The following is an 8,129-nucleotide window of genomic DNA, read 5'->3' as shown; positions in this document are numbered from 1 at the left end:
AGACGTTTATATCTGGCCTTGTTCAAGTCAAAAGGTTGTCTACAATCCGGCTTGTACAAGCTGAGTAATAGCTCTAGAGCTCCACAAGCGCTCCTGAAGTCAAGCTAATGCTCGCTCCGCATTCGTCTTGGGGAAGTCTTGGCAAGCTCTTTGTTAGACTATGCGTAGAACTCACGTGTGAAAACTTGTTTTGCTTTACCGAGAAAATGTGCAATCTGCACTGCAAAAGAAAGGTTAAATAATTCACATGTTAATCGTGCTCTGATGCAGATCACAGGTACTGGTGTGCTATTCTTGGAAACACTGTCATGGTCACGGTTTCTAATCAGGGTACATGTATTGAATATGACCGGTTTTAACTTCAAAATCAAAGCATTCCAACATCTACTAATCTGAAAAACATTCAGCGTTATGGGCTAAGTGCGTGCTCTTGCAAAGGCATACATTATTAAAAGCAGTCACTTTAGCATGCGCCCTCAGTTTGGAATAAAACCCGTGAAGGTATAACATTGAGAGCCTTTGTATGACACGCAAACATGTGCCCATATGGCAGCTATGTCACTTCTGCAACAAAATGAAACTGTTCACGAATAGCATCGCAACAGCAGAACATTTTGCAAGTTAACAGCACTTTACAAATTCGGGTATACTGCTAACACAAGAAAAAACATATGCAACACACAAGGGTGTTGAATGAGGCAAACTGAAAAGACATCTTGTGAAAATACTGTAAAATGCCTTTTCTATAGCCAGCGTTTCATAACAATGTTTAAGAGGCAGGAAAATCGGCATAATAAAGAATTTTATTCTTGCAAATTAAGTACATCTGTTTGCCTTGCATTGATTGTGACTAAATTTATATATAGGTAATGAATGTCATGTCATGCTTTGCATCGACTGACTAGAATAGATATATTATGAATGGCATGTCTAGAAAAACTGACCCTGCATCCGCATCCAAAAAGACTAAGGTACATGACTAAGAAGGACGAAGAAAGGCATGTCAGCTGGTGGCAGGCCCAGTGGCTTTTGAAGTATCTGCACCAGTAAAAAAAGAGCAGACTCATTTCGAGCAAAACTAGCAAATAAGAGTTGAATGCTTAGCATAAACATGATTAAGGAATAATATCTGCATATAAATATAGTAAAGTCGCTATATAAAAAGATGCTGTTCACCATTGACAGCTGTCAAGGGCATATAACGTACTGTATATTTTTTGTAATGCGCACACAACTTTCAAGTGATGTAGGACTGATTCCATGCTAGTTATGAAATTACAATATTTTAGGACCTGAATTAACACTCACAATGCATAGTTGCTTGTTTCAAGCCTCGTTTTTCAGTGGCTGTACTCGCAAGACTCAACAATGGCATAAAAAACAGATACAACACTAACAAGCACTATAATTCAGGGGTCAAAGATTAGAAGTGCAGGCATAAGCATAACGCCAGAAGACCGATATAATTCACTCCATAATTTAAAATGCCTATTCAAATTCACGCAAAGCATCTCCCATGTTATTTTGTTGCTTGGAAATTAACAGTTATTATAGCTTTCTTTTACTTTGCATTTGGTTTGCAAGCGACCCTGATAACCAATTAGAAGTGCAAGAACTGCATGTCTTGGTGTTCCCAAAATTTATTGTGTCTAAAGTACAATGTATCATAATGTATACAAGTTTCCATATGATTATATTAAAGCATGTTATCTGGCAATTGTCAATAAGTATGTGAAGATCATGCGACAGTTGATATACGTAGAGTTTAGAACCATATTATTCATATACTATGCACGTAATTCTTATGTAGAACCAACAGTCAATTTTATTAATATGTAAACATGCTACACGATGCTGCTGACTTAGTCAATAACATTAGTATAGTTTAAATTTCTGAAAAAAAAAACTAACGAGACAATAAGCTTAACGTAATATGCCAACTTCTTAATCGCAAACTGCAGTTCTTAGACCAGGCGGCTTCCCGCGTGGAATTGCTTCGAATAGCTTCTGGAATACCAAACCATCTAGTCAAACAATGCAAGTAACACACATCAGTAGTTCTGGCCGACATCCGAATCATTGTCACATACGAACAGTTCTGCAATTAATTAATAAAATTTGTGGAAACTCAGTTCTGTGGGACAGCAAGGGGGAGCGGTAATTTTATATAAAGAAACATTGCCATCCGCTCAACTGTATAGCTACGCTGGGTGGATGGCAATTTTCCCTTTAAAATGCGTCCACCATTTTTTTTTTCATTCCGAGCACCCCGAATTTTGGGAGTAAGAGTCACTTCACTTATGCCCACTCAAACAGGACCCCTCTAAAGTAACCTTCAATGACACTGTAATCTGTCTGAAAATACTGGGTAGGATGCCCGCAGTGAAGGATCTTGAGTCCGAGCCCTCTTAAGAGAGGCGCATTGTATCTGAAAAAAAAAAAGCATGATAGCAAAAAGAATTCAAAGCTAAAAACACTAACATACATTATGTGGCTATTACAATGGCTGCATTAAGGCAGGACTTAAAGCCCCAGAAAAGGTAAGGCAGAACAACAAATGACACTGGATGACGTAATAATTCTGCGGAAACCCGCAAGGTGGAGAGAAGTAATGAATAAAGGGAAAATCAGACATACACCCGTTCGTAGCAATTGCTACAAAGGAAACCCATAGGGATTCCTCGAAAGAAAAGCCTCAGAGTTGAAGAAAAATTCGTCCTGGTCCGGGACACTGGATGACACTGGATGATTACGCATTTCAGATAAATTATTATTGCAGCAGTATGTATGCACAAGAACTGCAAGATGTAAACCGCCATAGTACACAAAAAGTTATAACTGAGCCATCTGTGTATACAGAAACTGAAAAACATGAAGCCACAAAACGTCAATAAAATAATGATGTCACATTAACATGCATATCACATTTTTATAAGTCGTGCCAGGTGTAACTTTTTAGTTACACCTGACGCGTGTTATAAAAATGTGCTCATATTGTAAATTCATAACGGTTTTGCTTACAAGGTGACATCGAAAAGCAGGATCGGAGCTCAGCCTGGATTCTAATGTGGTCACATTTTCCTAGTTCTCCAACGGGATCTTGCAATCAGCGACTGGCATTCTGCCAGTTTTATTGGGAACACTGAAAGCTGCTAGGAGTCTTTCATCCTGATGTATTATATTTTTCCCATGTCTTTAATTAGTACGCAATTGTCTGAAATCACTTTAAAAAATGAACAGGAGTCATGAACATTTTGACTGCTTGGACGGTAACTAATAACCTGCCGCATGCTGCACCTTCAAGCATGCATAACTATGCGTACGCTCCTATATAGCTGCTCATCTTATAGTTCTTAAAACGAGTGGAGCAGGATCGAAGTACCGTCCAAGCTCTTGGGAACTAGTGTCATCATTCCCCATTTGGAGTGTAACCTGGCTAGAAATTATGTCACAGTGGTTTGTATTCTTCGCTGAAACGCTTGCCTTACTGCACCGGGCAGCATTGATCCAGAGGAGCGCTTGCATTGGACAGGGTATACCATTGCTGTTCCGAGACCATGAGTGCTACAAAAGAGTATTATTTCTTTTGTGCGAGAAGCACGTGGATCGATACCCAGCACTATTCCCCCGATAATGTTACGTGTAGCTGATGCACAAGGCTATTTACGCTATATTTACACGTAAGACAATGGTGGCCAAGACGGCGACCCTATAGCAATCGGGAACGCATCGTCTTCCTCCTCTTCAGTGTAGCCACACTGTGGCGACTGTTCTGTATTGGTATCAAAGCCTATTTTATACAACGGGCAGCAACAGCGCTCGCACGAAGTCTCATTTTGTTGTGAGCCACGTTGCTTCTTGTTCTCCTTAACAAAACGAACGCACTGGACACCGTGAATGTACGTGCTTACGTCTCGACGTAATTAGTCGGAGGGACGCAGATGTATTATTCGCCTCGTGATGCAGTTTTCAGACCGTCAACGAATATATGTCAATAAACGGTATTGTAAATTCCAAATGCAGTGCAAAAAATACACATACGTATAAAGAAGACACGAAAGACGCGGACAAGCACTGTCATATATCATATACCATAGCATCGTGTGTGATTGCGAGGCACTCTTTTCTGAGACTACTACTCTAGGCAAGTCTGCAAACCACACGGCTCGAGTGGCTTTAGAAGCATTCCATATCCGCAAAAATTCACCAATCTGTGTAAGCGAAGCATCTATTCTTTTGCACAGTGCCAAACTGGACTTCTTGAATTCTGCTCTTTAAAAAAGACAGCAGTATTGTTCACATTTTTAGTTTTTAGTTATGTTTCTGACACTTCTGCGTGGCTCACTTTATAACATCGGAGGGTGTGTCGATTGGAATAAACAGTTGGTAGTGTAGCGCTCGTCCGCGTCTTTCGTGTCTTCTTTATGTGTATGTGTACTGTTTACGCTGTATTTGGAATTTACAGTGTTAGCCCAACTAGTTCAACAGACGGTCCTTCTGAATAAACGGTATAGGTCGCGTTTATATAGTTACAACACCAACTTAAATAGTAGGCAGTCTTCGACAGTGAAGAAACTACGCAGGAACTCAGCGAGAATCGGTTCCCGACGTAACAATTTTAGCACGGAGGATCGATACTAACGGCAGTGAGTGATCCTACGCCAAGCAAAATGTAATCTCAACCAGACGAGTTTATTAAGCTGTGTCCGCGACATTGGACATGCCGCAAGGAAATTTGAAACAATAGCCGACTTGCACTGACCAAGTTGATCATGGAGCTAAAATCGCGGTTTTCTCTGGATCTGGATTTTCTCTGGATCTGGATCGATTTTCTCTGGAACATCTCTGGATCTTTAACGTGACCCCAATGCACGGGCCACGGGTGCTTTTGCATATGGTCTCCATCGATATGCGGCCGCCGCAGCCAGGATTTGGTCCCGCGACCTCGTGCTCACCAGCGCAACACCACAGCCGCTAACCCACCGCGGCGGGTTCGTATTCTTCCCTCGTGACAGCTAGCGCTTTGAGACGTTGGCGTTGTGACGTTCCGCCTCTGGTCTAAGACGCTGCGATCCTCTCTGAAGAAATTATTCGGTTCATACGCCCAATTTTCACCCCTAACTAGTTCAGGAAGGCTGTTTTTCATGGACTTCAGCTGGAGGTTGAGTCGTCGTCCAACATTTGATGCGAAAGCATCAAATTGTTATTTGAGCGAAAAATCTAGCATTTGTAGCAGCGAAACGACAACAAAATTGCCATTGGTTGCGACGCCACGCCACGAGCACGCCTCGATGGAGCAGAGCGGGCGAAACGGAACGCCTACTTCTGTGGTAGCGCGCCAGGTGTTTCGTGAAGGGAGAGGGCATCGCCGCGACGCCACGTCATCAGCGCGCCGTATCTTTCTCACCCCCACAGGGCTTAGCTGCTGCGCGCGCCTGTCGGCCTTGGTGGCCGCTGCTGGCTCCTCGGTCTCTCGTGGCGCAGGACGTCAGCGGTGTCGCAGGCTGCTGCTGCTTGCTTGCTCAGGCAGCACGTACCGCTACGGAGTCTGAAGCATCTACATCGTTGGCGGCCGCAACCTTGGCAGTAACGAAACGGTATCATAACGGTATTAATACGGGACGGCAGAGTATCGAAAATATTACTCGCAGCGCAAAACTCGTTCAATTGGACATTAATGTTTTCGCATTCACAACTCATAAGAAATGCCTAGGTTCCCTTTTGTGCCCTTTTTGTTCTAGCGTGCCTTTAACATTCCCCTTTACTGTCTCTTCGAGTGCTTGAAGGAAACCTTGAAAAAGGATCCGATACTTTTTAAGTATACGCCAAGTATACAAATGCCCTCTTTAGGCGAGGTAATTTGTTGCGTTTTTAAATCTAGGTGCTGATGGGGGCAGGTTTAAATTTAGTCCCTCAAGGTTATTAGGAATTTGGTTATGACAAAATAAAGCAAACCACAAACGAACATCTGGAACGACCAAAGCAGCCCTATTTAACATACGTACGTGGATGTAGGGCATATAATGCTGTTTCACGAGCGGGATGTTTAGAAATTTCTTACAAACGAAGTAACACCTTTTAATGTAGCTGCAAAATGACACCTTGAGTGGATCCCTTTCGTAAACATATGCGTTGTACAGAACAGCGACATTTGGTATTACTTGAGGAGGTGAACTTGGTGTTTTGCTTTTCTTTTTCGTCAGTTTGAGAGCTTTGTATTTGCAGCCGGCTGAGGGCCGATGAGAAGCCTGCTTTTAAAGCTAATGGGCTGCAACATCGCGCTGCGCAACGGCTGGCCCAGCGAGCCGGAGCGAATGCCAAAACTAGGTCACTCTAGCCAAAACGTCGCGATGATCTGCTCCCACGTGACCACGTTCCGAGTCATGACGCAGACGCATGTAGACTTCCTGGGAAACGAAATCGAAGCAGGTTAATAGAAAATATGTCGCAGTAAATTATGCAGGGGGCTTTGAGGCTCGCCAGTATTCATTTCTTTAGTCTTTCGAGGTCTAGTACTTCAATTTAAAGCATAATATGGAGTAAGGAAAATGTCGTTAGTGCTTCAGTACTAACAGCAGAACACTGTCATGTGAATTTTCATAACACCGCATTCATTCCTTGCCGATTTTATTTCTCGTTCTAGGGCACAGCTCCGCCACTGGATTCTTATCTATCAGGCATGTGCAGTAAGCTGTTTCTGATCCCTTGACTTTACGTTTAACACATTTTTTTTTTTACTTAATACTGGGTGGTTCAGTTCTCAACGGTGCGTCGTTGTTCTTTCCATACAGATTTACCGAATTACTGAAGCCGCCTGCCTATATTGGTTCATGTTCCTTGTAGTCTCGTTTCGAAACCAATTTGGTCGGAGCCTCCCGCACATTGAGGGACACCCAATACATGTCTTCTGCGTGTTGCTTTATTCATAGTTATTCTAAGATCACATAAAACTTTTATGGATGAGGCACCTCTAATATGCCTCGTGCACTGGACAGCACCTGGAAGTCGCTCCGCCACAAGGCCGATCAACGCACGGATGAACGCTAAGCAGAAAAATACATCGAAGAAAGAAACAGACAGACATGTAGGCAATAAATACTGAAATTAATGGGAATACAGCAAGGTGCTCATATAACGAAAACCGCTGACGAAGAAATCGTTGAACGATGTCAGGCGGAAACGAGCTGAAAAATAAATAAGAGGCGGGAGGGGGAGGGGGGGGAGGCTTGAAGGGATGCGGACTGCATACTTGTGTAAGGATTTTGCACAGTGACGGAATGAGACGCAAGGACATTGACTGCGTCAGAGGCACCTGTGCTGGACAGGCTGTGTTTTGAGCAGGGATGTCGTTCGACTCATTGATAAGCCGGACGTTTACACGTTGTCGAGCATTTTGTGAACTCCGAACGGTTAGCTGGTGGATGCGCACTGCTCTGCGGTAAAGCCAACCCCCGAGGTCAGGTATGAGCAAGGAAAATGGGAAAAACGTGTTTGCCAAGGTTTTTATGCGCTTGCGCTCATAGTCCTGCTTTAGAGATACTTCAAACTGTGCGTACGGTGGCGGCGAATACAGTCTGACGATTTAGAGAACGTAGATTAATTATAATAGAAAAAGTATGGAGGTCAGCCTAAATCGAAGTTGTGACCTGCTACTCCCAGCATTGGGTAAGATAAATTAGAGTAAAAAATGAAAGAGAGGACGAAAATAGTTGTAAGTGGGCTTGAACAGCAAATTCTCTTCAAAGTCTCAAATCCAGACCGCTCTCGTGCAAGAATTTGGCGAGAGCCTTTAGAACATCACGCCGACGACAAGGGTCCGCCCAAGGTCCTAATAGAGCCTTTTCTGACAAAGGTTGATTGGTAAAATTGGACAAATGTTGTACAATAATTCTCTTTGGTGATCTAGGCCGGAAACTTCTCCGCCTGAGCGTCTCTTAATTGCAGTGTCACTGGGGCATTTACCGCGCGCTCAGCAAATCAGTGTCTCTGAGGAAAGTATAAGGGGAAGGCGAGAAACTTCATTGCGGGCTATAGGAGACCCCTCTGAAAACATAGGGTGCAGCAGACACGTATGTGGAAGGCGTTCCTTCTGTATCCGTTCTGAAAATGAGCGCCCTTTTCACCACGGT

The sequence above is a fragment of the Dermacentor variabilis genome, chromosome 6, assembly GCF_050947875.1.
Source record: "Dermacentor variabilis isolate Ectoservices chromosome 6, ASM5094787v1, whole genome shotgun sequence".
In the NCBI taxonomy this organism is placed as follows: Eukaryota; Metazoa; Arthropoda; class Arachnida; order Ixodida; family Ixodidae; genus Dermacentor; species Dermacentor variabilis.
The sequence above is the reverse complement of the archived record's forward strand: the minus strand, read 5'-3'. Positions refer to the sequence as shown.